The 16,320-nt window shown below is 44.0% G+C and overlaps 1 protein-coding gene across 2 annotated transcripts in view; it reads left to right on the forward strand.

The window, feature by feature from the left end:
* Positions 1 to 16,320, forward strand: part of fbxw7 (F-box and WD repeat domain containing 7) — a 127,549-nt gene that overhangs the window by 1,066 nt on the left and 110,163 nt on the right. The window lies entirely within an intron of this gene.

The following is a 16,320-nucleotide window of genomic DNA, read 5'->3' on the forward strand; positions in this document are numbered from 1 at the left end:
CTATCATAGGGTGTCAGGTTTGAAATATAACCCAACGTTGACCCTAATTTTACTCCGTTTTATGATTCCATGGTCTCATGCAACCTCGAGAGACGCCAAGATTTGGAATGGGACCTGAAAAGTCGATTTAGCATCAAGGAACACAAGCTCAAAACTTCGAGCCCATTGCCCATACATTGTTGTTGACATAATGCTTATATTTTTAAGAGTTATGCCTTGGTAAGGTTTGGGAAATAATTGCAAATGTTGTACTTTTCTTGCGCAGTTTTGTTATGATAGGAAGTTGGGCATTATGCAACGAGACTGACCCTGTTTTGAACATGTTAAAAGGTTATATAGCTAGTGAAAGAACTATCCTCCTATTGGCTACTATATGTCTGCATACAATAAAGACCATAATGGCATCATTTTAGCACACGTATAGTGCCTCGAATTTTGAGCACAAGCTTATATGCTGCTAAACGGTTGTTTTGCGCCACGGGTTTCATCCCTGCGTACTTGAATGCTCACAGGAATACAGTGCACCTCACTTGCCACTTAGGCTAGACATGTTCCAGTTAGACACACATGAAAAATTCTTTCATAGATGAACACTACTCAGCCATTGTGCAGTCCGTCATTGATGCATTAAAGTATGTATTGTGCTGGTGTATTGTGTAACGCAGTGTTTTCAACCACTGTGCCGGGGCACACGTGAGAGATCATCAGGTGTGCAGCAGAAAATTACCAAATGTCACTCACTGGTCCAGAAAAGCAACTGTTGCATCAAAGAATTTATAACCACATGCTCTCATTGATTGTATGATTGCACTATTTGTGGTATGCAGGCATTGTACAACAGGTGCCCCATATCCAGTCTTCACAGAATCATCACATATCCAGTTCATAACAACAATTAAATTCGATATAGTCACCTACAAATGAAACAGAGGGCGCTTGTTTTATTGAGCAGGTCTTGCATAGAAGCCATAATAAGGCCATATCTGTGTATTATTTGAAATTTTAGGCTATGGTATGTTTATTTTTTCTTCACACAGGATGTTAGTGTGCTGTGGGACATTTTAAGTGTCAAAAGTGTGCTGTGGCACAAAAAAGGTTGAAAAACACTGGTGTAACGCAAATGTTAGTCTTTGGGGGCTTTCTTGCTATTTCAAACTTACTTAAAAGTTTGAGATTTACTTTCTGTCTTGTCTAGTCATCTCTATTAAAGTGACAATTGTGGAGGAAGTGGAAATGTTATGAAATCTGCTGCACTAAGATGACTCTATGACTTGTCTTGTGTAAATGACATGATTACTCAAAATTTGTGCTTCACATGCTCCTACATACTGTTATCAATTGTCACTGTAAGGTTCATTGTAACATCCCTTAAAATATGAATTAGTATTTTGAATGCAGCCCACATTTGTGTTATGTGAGAATTACACTCATCACAGTTTACAATGTGAGCAGAACAGTGTGATCACTTGACTAAATAGGAAGACTTATGGGAGGAAATTGGTCAACTCGGGTTTGTTTTGTTTGTGTAAATGTAAAAGTATGGCTTCAGAAAGTAAAAGTGCTGCCATGAATTGGTTCTGCCTGAGCTTAACACAGGTGATTTCACTAATAGACTACGTGCATGAAAGGCTCTTCCTGTATGCTTATTTATTTTTCTGGTGGAGCGTTAACTGTGTTGTAACACCATCTTCTGACATATTCTGCTCCTTACAGCTTCACTCCGACACTGAATATCTTGTTTGTCCAATAATAATAATTTTAACACACACATAAATTCTTCTTTATTGTAACATGCTGATTCCGTAGTGCAACACCCAACCTGGTCCGTGTAGACACTAATTACATTAACAATAGCGTCAGGTTCAAACACACCTGGCTCCACCGGAAACAAACAAGCGCACAGAGAGTCTTTCCTGCCTCTTAGCTGATCTTCCTGGCGTAGGAGTTGTGCTAATTAGAATTTTAGTTGATTAACTGAATGGTTTGAACAAAAATGTGGCAGGACTTTTACTTTCTGAAGCCGGACTTTTACACCTTGGTTTGTTTGCTATGAGATGGGTAGTCCCACCCTCTCACCCAGTCACACAAATGGGATTGATGAACCGATATGGCAGTTCCCTCTTAGCTTGGCCTCCGCCTGCCTACGTACTTCCGCTCGATTTCTTTTCCCTGTAGTCAGAGTATCCAGGCTAGTTCCCTCTGCCTGCGATCAAATATAAAGGCAGAGCCCTGTTCTCCAACAGTTGAGAGTCTGTGTTGTTAAATGAATGTGTCTGCTAAACACCAGTCACCTACCTTCATCTACAAAGAGCATGTTTTCTATGTACTGGTGCCTTGATCAGGGTGTCCCACTAAGGGGCTGAATGTGTATCTTATGGGGAGAGGTAGCTGTCACATAAAACTCTCATCTGATTGTGAGTGTTATTTTACAAAAGGACCGGCTTTCATGTGGTCAAACATCTATCTATCATTTCATGTGGTCAACCATCTATCATAGGCTTGTTCCCCAACCTGTGCTGTGGCTGCTACGACCCCTTCAGTTGTGCAGGCTGTAGCCCTGAGTGGTGTCACTGAGATGTTTGCAGCCGAGATATGATTAGCCAGAATAGCACAGTACTTGACCTACCCCTATGCCAGCGTAGTAGAGACTATAGGTCTCCTTTGTGGTTGATGTAGCCTAGCCCAGGTAGTCCTGAACTAGTGAAATACAGTGAATCAGCAACTGTAGTTAGGCTAGTCATTCAAGGTTTCAAGGTTAAAGGCATAGATCTACTAAGGCTTTTTAAAATGACTGTCAGTTTAAGTGGTATAACTCCTGGCTGTATGCATTGCCATTGCCAGTGATTTACTCTGTTGTGTCAAGGATCCCGGTTTTATTGTAAGGCAAGCCCATGGTCTTCTAAGCTTGGTTTCTTGCCCTCATTTCATGTCTCAGTTCTAATCAACTGGTCAAAGAGGCAGCTAGAGGGGCGGCTTGTTTTTGCCTGGCAGCTTAGATCTCCGCTCCAGCCTCAGCACTCCTGTGTTGTGCAAGATCTGGTGTGTGTTTCTTCGAGGCATTTTCAGAGCTATTGGGAAACGGCTACAACTGCAGTGCCCTTGTCATCTCTGTACGGTTTGTTGTGACACAGAAACACTTGAACTGAAGCATAGATGATATGTCCTAACTTCAGGTGATTTCACCTGTTAGTGTGGGGCTGTTCGGTGTCGGTGTTTGGACTTGGTTTGACATCTACTTTTTTCAAAACTATTACTTCAAGCTATGTTGTTCACTTTAGACACTAGATGCTTAGTGGCTTGATATTTTTGATGGTGTGTTTTTACCTGTAGTGAAGGGTTGTGTATTTTCTCGCCAGAGATGCATGGCTGAATTCCATTTGAAGAAGGATAATGCTAGGGAAATGTTATTGGAAAAAACTATTTAACTGCCAGGGGCACCTAACTGTGAACCATTTCCAGGTGTGTTTTACTTTCTAAACCAGTTATTACAGTGTCAGGTCCTTTTGTGATGTGATGTGATCCAAGCATGCAGATTCACCCCCCACCACCACCACCACCTTCATTCTTCCTTGTTCCTCTGAAAACCGCTGAGAGGCCGGAGTGAATCTCCTGTCTGCTGGACTGTTTGAATAATTCAGTGATCTGCGACTCGGCTGCTGCTGCTGCTGCTGCTGCTGTGGTGTGGGGCTCTTGGTGTAACATACATACACACACTGAATGTATCTTTATTGCATGCCAAAGGCCAGCCGAAGGAAGCTGGGTTTTACACTGATTTTGCATTCATGAGAAGTATGTGAGACATAGCATCTGTGCATTTTAGATTGGCAGATTTGTGTCTTTTGTTCATGTAGTAAGACAAGAGGTTATTAAGTCATTAATATTTTCCCACGACTTTTGGGCTGCCATTTTGGTGTTTTACGTCATGAAGACTTAATATGATCCCGACATGCCTCCCTCCAGGGAGAGCCGTGTATGCCAGCAGCTACATTCAACCCTGCTGCTGAAAAGAGAAAGGATCTGAATCCAACAGCAGGGTGCCATAGACATCGTTTCAATTCTCTGTTTGGGAATATCTTTCCATGTCTCTGACAGACACATGTTGGGCCCTCCCCCCCCGACAATATTTCAGTCTAGGTTCTACTTTTTTTCTACTAGGTTCTAAGGTTCTGAGACCCAGCTGTGGAGAGACACCTGTGTTGTTATGCCCACCTAAAGATACCTATAGGGATTACTTACTCAAAAGCTTTAGTGATTGGAGGAAGACAGTTAAGTACTTCAAGAGGAGAGCCCCTGCACTGCACTGTCCTCTGGCTTTTAGAGTGCACAGTATTTCCTGTCCAGTTTCGTCTCTCCTTTCAGCGTCTCCTCTGTTACGGTCCAGGGGAGCGTCCGCCTGTGAACCGGCCGTGTGTGAGTGTGGGAAGCCTCTCCTGTCTGTTCTCCGGCAGGGCTTGCCCCTATGCCCTCTGCTTGCTTTCCTCTGGGAGCCAGAAGGGATGTGCGCTCAGTTCCTGACAAGCAGACAGGCGGCCACGGCCACAGCAACAGCCCAGATCTGTGGCGGAGGGAACGCTGAAAGGATTCCGCTTCCCTCCCCTCCCCCATCTTTACGCTCCTCACTGCAGCCTGTCTTGCTCTTCTGCTCTTTCACACCCCTTGCTCAAACACAATCGGACTCTCTCTTTCTCTTTCTCTCACACACACACACACACACACACGCACGCACACACAGGCACGCACACACACACAGAGCGCTGCAGGATGCTAAAAGAACCCCCCACCCCCTTCCCAGCAGAGTTCTGTTCCCGTGGAAACATTGTTTTCTGAATGGAGGCCATGTAGGTTGGTCAGTGTTGGTGCAGCCACTATAGTGGTGCCATAGTGGCCTAGGTAAAGGGTGATCATATAAAGAGAGCAAGGCAAATTCATCCATGTCAACCAATTATGGTTGGGGGTTTTTAATGGTAAAGTGATGCACAGTGCTAGCATCTTGAATTCATCTGGTTAACTTCACCATCACCATGTTTAATTTTGCACTTGTGATTGTACCCCAGCCTTGCATCCTTTTTCTGAAAAGGAAAGCTGTTTCTGTGTAAATCTCAGTGCTCAGTGCTGGCCCATATTTCTCTCACCCAGTGAATTATTTAATGCTTCTCAAAACTCAAGCGATAAAAGATTGTGTGTGTGTGCGTGTTTGTGTGCGTGCCACGTTCCTTAGTGACCATACATTCTAGGTAAGGCCTCTTAAGGAGAAGCACCTGTCTGTCAGGTAAGGGCTGCCAACCCCAGCAGATCAGTCTTAGATGCAGTCATAGAGGGCTTGTGCCATACTCTTAATTCTCCTCTTCCCAGTGTCAAGCTTCTACTGACGTTTTGCTCACTGGCTTTGATTACGTTTCGCAGCAGTTCATTGACTCTGTGTATTGTAATGCATTCAATGAGAGATGTTGAAATATCAGCTAGTTGCAAAAAGGATTAACTAAGAGTAAACACAAATATTTGCACTGCATCTCATGTGAAAAATGAGTCAGGGGTTATCCAACACTCATCAGCTTACATTGCTAAATTGCAGAGACTGACATTTCTTCATTTCCTTGGCAGGTGTTGTAGAGAGCCTTTCCCAGGCCTATTTGCATCACAAGGTTGAGTGAAGGTTTCAAAATGCAGGGTTCCCACGGCCACAGAATTCCTGGAAAAGTCATGGATGTTTGCAATCCCACTTTCCAGGCCTTGAAATTCAACAAGATATTTGATATTTTCTTGTGTGAATATCTGTAGTGTGATTGTATGAAATTGTGAAAATTCGTAGTAATTCCATCAGGAGTCCATGAACGGTTGAACACAAAGAGTATTGAAAGTGGTTGTATGTCTCTGGTTCTGGTTGACCTGTAAAGACTCCTGTTGAAGGCATCATGTGCCTTTGTGAGCCCCTAAATGTTTGAGAACTGTCTCTGGCTGGGTAGATAGTTTCACAAATAACAGGCAGGTTGATTTCCCTGGGGCATGCGTGCACTTGAACAAGTTTTCTTGATCAAAGAAAATTACACAAAACAGGACGCACATGGCTCTCCAGTGCGTAGACCGTTTTCTTTTTATGAAGAAGTGATGACATTTCTTTCATACAGATGACCGTACTTATATATTCTCCACAGGCAGTAGGCCTACGTTTTAAGTCAGAGGGAACAGGTTAGGGAGACTATAAGCTCCTACTCAAGTGGTAACTTACTCAGGAAGTTAAATGCCTGTTTATCACTTGCAGATATGACTGGTATTGTCATATTTCTAACACCCATTGTATTTTGCACTCAAGATGTTATGAAGAGGAGCCCTGGAGCTGATCTAGAGTTGTTGCGTAGCATGATGTAAATCTTTTAAGACTTGCTCAAGCCATGCTGTTGCCTGCCTGGCGTGTGTGTATGTGCAGGTGCACCCCCATGAGATAGCTACTCAAGTGGCCCTCCAAAGGAGAACGGGGCCTTTGGGTGGCAGCAGAGCTGGGTCCCGTTGTGTTTGGGTGGCAGCAGAGCTGGGTCCCGTTGTGTTCTGGGGGGGATGAGGCTGCAGTGTTGCGACTGGCTCGGCAGCTGGCAGCTCAGTCCAAATGCCTTAAGTTCTATTAGCGAGGATAATCCCCAGGGAGAGTCCAGCAGCGGCCATAGAGACAACAGCAGATCTCGTCCCTCAGACATGGACACACGCACGCACTCGCGCAAACTCGGGCACACTGTCTCACGGTGCGTCACACTTTTCTCACACACACAAACACAAGCATGCGCTCTTTCACATTCTGTCTTCTGTTTCCCCTCCCTGCCAGCTCCATATTTCCACCCACTCTGTGTTCACATTGTTTTTGTTCTCTCCACTATCTCTGTCTCTCTCCCTATTAGTCTCTAGCGTCTGTGTATCCTCCTTGTAAAGCTGCCTGACTTTCTCCTCAACACATGGCAGCCACCTGCTTTCCAGATTATACACTGAAGGAAAGGTAGCTTGGCCAGGCTTTCGTTACATTCTTAAGCTCTTCCTCTAACAGTGCATAATAAAGCCCCCCTCTCTGATACTTGTTTTCTCTCTGGGGTGAGACGGGAAAACAATCCTAAATGACGTTTGTACTCCGCAGCAAGCAGACGTCCAAAAATACGCTGCACATTTACACACCGGGAACACTGCCAGATGCATCATCACTGGCTTTGTGAAGAGATGTAAGTGATGGTTAGCATTTATGTGCTGAAATAGGGGGAGTAGTGAAAATTGTAGGAGCATAGTGAGAATGTGGGGGTCTCAGTCTCCCCCAGCCTGTGTGTGTGTGTGTGTGTGTGTGTGTGTGCCGCTACTCTACACCCATGTCTTTTCCCCTCAAAGGCTCATGACCTCAAAGGGGAGCAGCTCTGCAGTGTGGGAGATAACATGCTGCACTACTGAGCTGCAGTTAGCTCCCCCAGATCCCATCCCTCCAGGCCTTGACCTGCTCCCCCAGATCCCATGCCTCCAGGCCTTGACTTGCTCCCCCAGATCCCATCCCTCCAGGCCTTGACCTGCTCCCCCAGATCCCATCCCTCCAGGCCTTGACCTGCTCCCCCAGATCCCGTGCCTCCAGGCCTTGACCTGCTCCCCCAGATCCCATCCCTCCAGGCCTTGACCTGCTCCCCCAGATCCCATCCCTCCAGGCCTTGACCTGCTCCCCCAGATCCCGTGCCTCCAGGCCTTGACCTGCTCCCCCAGATCCCATGCCTCCAGGCCTTGACCTGCTCCTTAACCAAGGACCCTGGCTCTGGGTTCTGCGTCCATCCGGTCCAGGTCCTTGCTTCATGGCCCAGGTAGCCGGAGGAATGGCTTCCAGATGTTCTCTCTCTCTTCTCTTCTCTCTCTCTCCCTCTCCCCCCATGCTGCTGTGGTTCCCTCTTCCTGCCTGTGTGTATGTCTTGCCTCAGTGCTCTGCCAACTTGGCCTGCTAAGGATGTCCCTGTCTTGCTGGAAGGCACTGATTTGTATGTCTTCCCCCTGGTGTTTGGGTCGTTTCCCAGTGGCCTTATCTCAGCTGAGCAACCAAACCTGCTCCCTGCTGGGCCATAAAGATGGCTCCGTTTTAAGGAGCCTTCTTCCATCGACTCCAACAGCACATGCTGGGTGCTGGCACTAATGAGAGATTTTCTCTCCTCACCTGGCCCCATCTCCCTTATCTTCCATTTGGTCCTCTACATAGAGATCGAAAACTCAACATTGTCCATTTCTAGCACTAGGCAATGCAAATTTAACTAAAGAGACTTTATGTTTTGATCATAACTGACTTCCAAGCCCCTAGTTTCAGAAGCAGAGAACAGACAAAAGCATTGTTTCTGTGTTCAGAGCCTCCTATGTGCAGTACTTGATTATACGCATCACAATCAGTTAATGCTTTTTATTTGCGCACCAATGTATATTTTGCCATATTTTTGTTTAACTGGCGTTATTTAAAACTAGATACAATTCTGATTTTCCTCCCTGTAGAGTACCGAAGCCATGACCTAGCGTTCTCAAGGCAGCAATTTCACTGGATCTAAACAAACCAATCTAACCATAGAGGTGACCATAGTGGTGGCTTTCTCAATCTATTTAAATATTTTTACTAGTGCTGTCAAACGATTAAAAATGTTAAATCGCGATTAATCGCTGAATTCCTATAGTTAATCACGATTAATCACATATTTTATCATATGATTAAAATTCTATATTTTACATTTCTGAACTTTCCAGGAGTCCATATAAAGCAATTATTGTCTATCTTGATTGGGATTCAAATGAAAGCAAAGCAAGTTACTTTATTAACTAAATTTTGTACATTTGTTTATTGACTTTTGTATTTTATTTCAAATCAAATTTCAAAAGATGTGCAGCAGACCTAAAGCAACACAAAGCCTTTTATCTTACCACTAGGAGTACTCCTAAATCACACTAAAAGATTTTAGCTAGGAGTTTTCTCTTAAAAGTTATTCACAAAGCCTTTCAGACCTACTTTTAGTAAGGAAAAATGACAACTCCTAAACTAAGAGTGAGCCTTCGTTGCTATGGATGACATCATTACTCATGCACGAGCTTGACTGAAGTGACCACCTTGATTGGCTGATGATTGTAACACAGGAATGATTCCAAACACCTCCCTTACGATGATGAGTGACAGGTGACAGGTTTGAGAATGTGTGCGCTACACAGGTAGGTAAGGACGGAAGATGATGAATAAACTGAACTGAATAAAAAGGCCTAGCCTAAATGAATAGAGTAAGGCAAAACAAATAGCCTAGTAGCCTAATGAAACATGCGGATTGATGCAGTATCTTTGCAACATTATTAAATGATCCTGTCACCATAACCTATGCCCACGTTTGCAAAGAGGAGAACATTTTAATTTGATTCACAATGAAACGTTACATTTAATTTACATGTTGACAATGAGTAGTTTTGGTTGTTGTTGGTGGCGTTATTGCGTCCCTTTTTTGCCTACAATGCCAAATTGTTCCCTCGCGATTGGAAGCTCCTGTAGCCGCATACGCAGTTCAAAACATTGCGACGTGAAATGCCACAAAAAGGGTTTGTGAATAGGTCTTAGTGAGTTAGGAGTCCTCTCGACTTCTTTTAAGCTGTCCCAGACTTAGGTGCTACTTTTAGGTCTAAAATGCTTTGTGAATTACTTTTAGTGAAAAAAAATTAGGAGTCCTAAAGTTAGGAGTGACACGCCCATTATTTTTAGGAGTTGCTCATAAATTCGTCAGTTAGGAGCTACTTTTAGCCTTAAAATTCTTTGTGAATACTGCCCCAGAAATATAGCTGATATAAACTGAAATAAATGCTACCGCAGAAGTGCATGCACAAAATATAGGCCTACACACATTATTAAGGGCATAACAAACAGAAAATACTATATTCATACTATATTCATTATCTTTGAGTTCAGTTGAAAATAAGGAACTTTTCGACATGTGTGCACTGCTATTGTATAGGCCTTTGTATATTTGCTAGGAAGTGTCTGGCAGTTGGAGGACAAGAAACAGTACATCAAAGCCACATAAAGTCAAAGAGTCAAAATAGTAGCAGCCAAAGAGGATTGTTGATAACAGAACAAGTAACAGTGAAAAAATCTACTCTTTGGCCGGCTCGTAAGCCCAAACAAGTGTGTGCAGCATGCATTTACGTAGCCTACTAACGGCGAATCATCATAAAGATACATTTAATCTGCATCATGCCCCATTTTAGCGGAAAACAAATTTACATTAGATCATTGATTCCAATGGAAAAAACAGCTAGTAATCACACGTTGACGTTACATCTAGTTATTAATTAACAGGACATTAAATCATTTTACTAACACGGCAGTTATGAAGAATTATGTGTATGTAACTTACTCATGTCGAAACTATGTACATTACCAACCTAATTTGTTTGCAATACCCCAATGTTGATGTAACGGATGCCACCGTTACATTGAGAACAAATTTAGCACATAGCTCTATTCTGTGTTTGACCATGCTACTGGAAAGTGAAATGCCCAGGCTGCTGTTGTCTATGACACCTGTAAGCAGTTACCATGGTTACCAGACCAGTATATCCCCCATTCTCCTTATGGGTAGGTGCTTTTTATTTCCCTCTTTTCATTGCCTCTCTGTGGATATCCAAACACGCTCATCATCAGACCCTCAGTCTTTTCTTTCCCCTGGTGGTCTTTGTTGGCTCTTGGGTTGTCATTGGGTTGTCATTTGAGTTTCTTTATTTGCTACAATAACTGTTTCCATATCTTGAAGGTTGATTATTCACTGTTCGAAGGAGTGTGTTTAGAATGAGCAACAATAGCCAAGACTAATGTGTCGAGCAATAGGCAGGGCAGCAATGCCTGACGCACCAGGGTGAACCTGGCCATGGTCTGTGGTGAACCCCGCTCCCCTCCTCCTGTCTTTTCCTGTTTCCATTCCTGTTGCTGGTAATGGGGTCAGAGAAGGAGGAAGCCACTGGTGAGTAGGGAGAACAACTCGCATAATTTCTGACCACTGCTCCAATTCCCACACCGGCCTTCATGGTGACATCACAAGCATCTTTGTTGTTCCAGAGGATGTCCTGAGCTGAGGGCCATCTCAGTGGCTTCAGTAATTTCATAAAGATTATTCCTATGTGTATTACATTTTACATTGATTCATGTTCATGGTCTTTGGTTTGATGTATTAATGGACGTTAAACAAATCTGCTGTGTCTCAAATGGGGCTTCACTGCAGGCCTGTGTGGCTTGTCCCAGTGTGTTCTCGTTCTGTGTGAACCATATTGAGTGCAGCCACTCGGAGTAAAGCCTGCGTCAGTGAGATTAGTCTCCCGTCATTGGTCCCCAGCCACTGGTGAAAGTTGGAGAATGTAGAAACCCTCTGTGTCTCTGCTTTCCCATCCCCGTGTGTTCTGTAGATGCACATGAAAGCCTGGGTGCCCTGCTGAGGACAAGTTACAGACTGCAGACAGTATGCACACACACACACACACACACACACACACACACACACACACACACACACACAAAGGTTAACTTTATCATGGACACAAAAGTCCCCTTTTTCCTGTAGATTAAATGAATAAATAGGATCGTTGGCGTTGACATACTGGGTGCTTTGTTGTACCCGATGGGACTTATTTTCCTTCTCAATCCCCCCTTGTCTCCCCTGCAGGAAGGATCCATAGCCATTGACTTGCTATCAGCACAATAAAGCGTGGTATCATGTGGTGGCCAGGGAGTGTCCATCTCTATCTGTCTGCTTGTGTGTGCACACTCGGGCTCCGTCTGGGCTACCTTTCAAAGTCCCACCTTATCTTCTAAATGAAGCCATTATCCTTCTCGAGAGAGGTGATACGTGCCAGCAGAGCCAGCCCTCAATACCTCCCATTCACTGCCTTCTCTCCCCCCCCCTACATGAGGAGGCATGCGCTGCTGCACATCCAGTTATAACTCATCGATTTTTGTGAGTGAGAACCAAGAGCTGGGCCTTTATTGTTTGGCATAGACGGCCCCTTGTGTTTCCTGTGATGACCATCCAGAGTTCAAGGGCTAATTAGGCGGTCAGGGCCCGTTCCCAGGCAGTCCACGAGGGCTAAGCGGCCTCCTACTGCTCTGCTGTGGAGCGTTTGTCTTGTGACACCGTTTGCATGGACTAGGACTAGACACTGTATTTATCTTGTAGAGGCCATCGCAAGGAGGGTAGGAAATGTATAGCTTTGTGTGTGGACTGTCGAGAACAGAAGAATGGGTGGGGGTGGAAATGTTACACTTGACCTCATTGGAGAAGGTCATGTAGTTGTGTAGATAGATAGATAGATAGATAGATAGATAGATACTTTATTGATCCCCAGGGGAAATTCAAGGTCTCTGTAGCATACAGACAACACAATCACTAGCAGCAGAAAAAGTATATAATATAAAAACACAACTAAGCAATAAGGACAGTAGAAGACAAAGAATATACTAAAATACAAATTATACTAACTAACACTTAATCTAAATCAATTCTAAAATGTTTATAGGATGATTGATAACAACTTCAGATGCTCACTGTGGTCTACTATAGGCTTTGCTCAGCAGATTAATTCAGTCGGTGTACTCAGAGCACCCAGCACGCTGAAGGCAAACATACTGAAAAATTGCTCTTGGGAGCATCCATGGGTCACATAGAAAGCCAGCAGGTTATGGTGGTTATGTATTGCAAGATGACTTGTCAGCAATTCTCACTGCTGGCTGGTTCCAGACTGCACATAGCAAATCTGCTCTCACTTGTCATATTCTCTGACACTGCAGAACTCCCTCCTGTTCAATAGCTGACTTGCTGCTGCTAATTAGACCGATTGAGGTGGTGGTTGGCTTTATTGAAGCTGAAAGGAGCTTCCGTGTGCCCCGTCCTCTTGGCGAGGAGGCTGACGGTGCAAGTCTCTTCCTTTGGGCTGTTTTATCGGTCCTGCGGCGGGTTGTGGCAGCTGTCAGCAGTGCCCGGGGCGGGTGGCGCTGCCCCAGACTAGGCTATTAACCCGCCCAGCAGGACCAGTCCTCCTGAGTCAGCAGGCCTCTGGTGCGGAGACCAGACTCGGCCTCGCAAAAAGCCCAAGGACGGGAGGGGAAGGCGGGGACCTGGATCACATCCATTGTCAAACCTGCACTGCACTTATCTCTCTTTTTTTCAAATGTCAGACACATGTTTATTCAACAATGTGTTTTTGCCAGTAGCCTAGATCTTGGTCAAATAAAACTGTATATTTAATGAGGCAAACTACACCATTAGCACTTTTTATTGTTACTTATTTATTGTGTGAAATCAGCTATTTGCATAAACTATACGTGGATATGAGGCTTTGTGTGTTTAGCAATATGGTCAGCACTTTCAGGTTTCACACAGGGATCCACAGAACTTCATAGTCACACACCTTCAATGGCTAGTACTAGGAATGATTGTTATGTCTGTGATAGTTGTGTCAGATCAACATACAACATCAAAATAAATTTGACATGACACTAGGGCTGCAACTAAGGAATAATTCATAATCGATAATGCGTTCTTTATTGTCTTGATTAATTGATTTGTAGTTTGGCCTATAAAATGTCTATCAGCGTTTCCCAAAGCCCAAGATTACATCCTACATTTTTTTTGTCCACACGCAAAATATATTCAGTCTATGGTCAGGAATAAGTAATCCAGAAAACATTATGCATACGCCCTATTTTGCCTGACATGGCACATCATCTACTTAGGAAATCATTGCTCCTACATACTTTGGCCTATAATCAAATGCCTGACCTCTATGGAAAGCTGAGATACTGTAGTTTCTTGGAAAACAATCAGAAAAACTGTGTGATTTACTGGCACAGAGTTACAGAGGCTAGAATATTGTTTTTTCATTCTGCCGGATAACAAGCATCTCTGAACTGACCACAACTGAGCCCTAGCATCAGGTCTTTTGAAGCTGTGTGCAAAAGGTAGATCAATATAGAACTTACTTTATACTTACTTTAGACTATTATTTGCCAAGGTATGCTCATGTGTTTTGTAAAATGCCCTATGGAAACTCCCCATAGGACTTTTGGTTTTCCAAAATGAATACTGACAATGAAATTCTTACTGCATATGAACCCCTTTGTGTAGATGCATAATCTGTCTCAAATGAAAGGTAACCTATTGAAGTTTCATGCTTGTATTTGGATTAGGGGTTATCTACTTCAGGGGTTCTGATATGGAATAATAATTTTTGAGTATATCTAGCATATTGCTAAAAGTTTAAGTGAAAAACGTAAAGTTAAGTTAAAGTTTTTCCTCTTAAATTACTCACATTTATATACTCATGTATATTACACAAATAGTTGACACTTCATTTAATAGTTGACAGCTAATTGATTAATTGCTGCAGCAGTACATTAAACCAAACATTGTTGCCTATGAGTTGCGTAAAGACAAATTAATACATTGTGTTGCATTAACAGAACAGTAGGCCATTGAGTGCAAAGAAATACTCTTAACCAAATTTAGCTAAAAATAGGTTGTGGTCAGAGGTTTTAAAAACTGACATGAATCTGACATCTGGTTAAGTAACCTATAACTAAGCCTCAGGTGCATCATACAAGTTGCTTTTGTAGTTGTAGATGCTTCTCTCCAAACTGAAGCACAGTGCGCTGGGATGTTGTTCAGCAGAGTGTTGAAAAACAGGGTGGAGGGTGACATGGTGTGTGATCTGTTGCTGGCATCACCTGTTTCCTGTGTCGCAGCGCTCCACCCAGCACTTTTCTTCTGAGTTTCCAATGTGCAGCCACAGTCATACTTTGGATGTCTTGTATGAAAATGAGATTTGTGTTGACTGTTTGCTATCTTGTCACAGTGCAGAGTGTGCAATAAATCATGGTGCTTATATAGATTAAACATAGCCGTTTTACCGTCAGCTGTAATTCTAAGTCACTGGGAGCTGAGCTGAGTAGTTATTGAGCAGTGTCTTTGATAACTTGACACGGACCCTCTGATGCAGGTTCAGAGATCGGATCGAAGACGAATTTCCTTCCTTACTCCGCTAGCTTTATCGTGGGGATGCTACTAATCTCCTGTGGCTGTGGTCTGGTGAATCTGCCAGTGTGTGCAGCGCTTCCTGAATCCCTCACAGCCTCAATGCTGTTCAGACCTGATGCTTCTGCCCTCGTACACCCATCAGTCCTTTAACTGGCTGGGCTAGAATGGGTTGACTTGGGTTCTGTGGACTTGACCGGCTGGGGTTTCTGGACTCAACAGTGTGTGCAGTCGTGGGACAGTGGGGCCATGGAGATATCGACCCCGCTCATTCCCACACTTCTCTCTTCCCCTCTCGGACGAGTCCTGACAATGAAGCCCAGTGTGTCTGTACGGTTTGGGAGCTCGCTCTCCATCTCTCTCTCTCCCTGCCTCTTTTTTAAGCCTCCTTGATGGGCTGTGTAGCTACCTTCCCTGGCGCGGTGAAAGGAGCCCCCTGTTCTGCTGTGGGCCACAGGGTGCTGCTACTGTGGAGGCTCTGTGAGATTGCACACAGGGTGGCAGACACACACCTCTGTCTGTGTGCATAGTGTTTGCGTTATGTCTGGAGGTTTGATGAGCATACTCTTGCTTGTTTAAAGTGATCTCGGGGGCTCATTTTCTGTGACCCATCATTAGAGTCTTTAGAGATTTTACCCAGCTAGAAGAGTAGAGTGTGTGTGTATGTGGTGTGTGATGTGTGTGTGGTCTGTGTGTGTGTGTGTGTGTGTGTGTGTGCAGCTGTATGTTTGCCTCCGGTGTTGTCTGTAATCAGACGGCTGCTACTGCCTACACCTCCTGCTGTGGCTTTAGGCTCTTGCTGGAGTGGCCTGCACAGGAGGCTGCTGGTGACGCCTGTATGCTCTGTGCACTTGACACAAAATGATTAGATAGATACTTTATTGATCCCCAAGGGGAAATTCAAGGTCCCAGTAGCTTATGACACCACACACAACAACATAAACAGGATGATAAAAAACAAATCCACATGACTAAAATGAACAGTAAAAGATACTAAAGATACTAAAACAAGGATCCACATGAATGTACTAAGGATGTATAAGCATGAGTTGCCAGACATAATGGTGAAGAACCAGGTATTTTGTGCCTCCTTTGTCTTTTTATCCAATATTTGAGTTTTCTGGTTGCCTGGAAATGTCTATCCTTTTTTGACTTCCCAGGCAACAGTCTGCTGTTTAGTCTGTGTACCTTGCATGAAATGTCTTTGTAAGGGGAGTGATTTCAGGGTTTGAGTGTGTTGCCCTTCTATTGTTCTTGTGTGTGTTTAAGGCAGAGTGTCTGTGTG

The sequence above is a fragment of the Alosa pseudoharengus genome, unplaced genomic scaffold, assembly GCF_046254945.1.
Source record: "Alosa pseudoharengus isolate Yale_2024_CS ecotype anadromous, Long Island Sound unplaced genomic scaffold, YU_APseudo_1.1 YU_APseudo_1.1_scf_2, whole genome shotgun sequence".
Classification (NCBI taxonomy): domain Eukaryota; kingdom Metazoa; phylum Chordata; class Actinopteri; order Clupeiformes; family Clupeidae; genus Alosa; species Alosa pseudoharengus.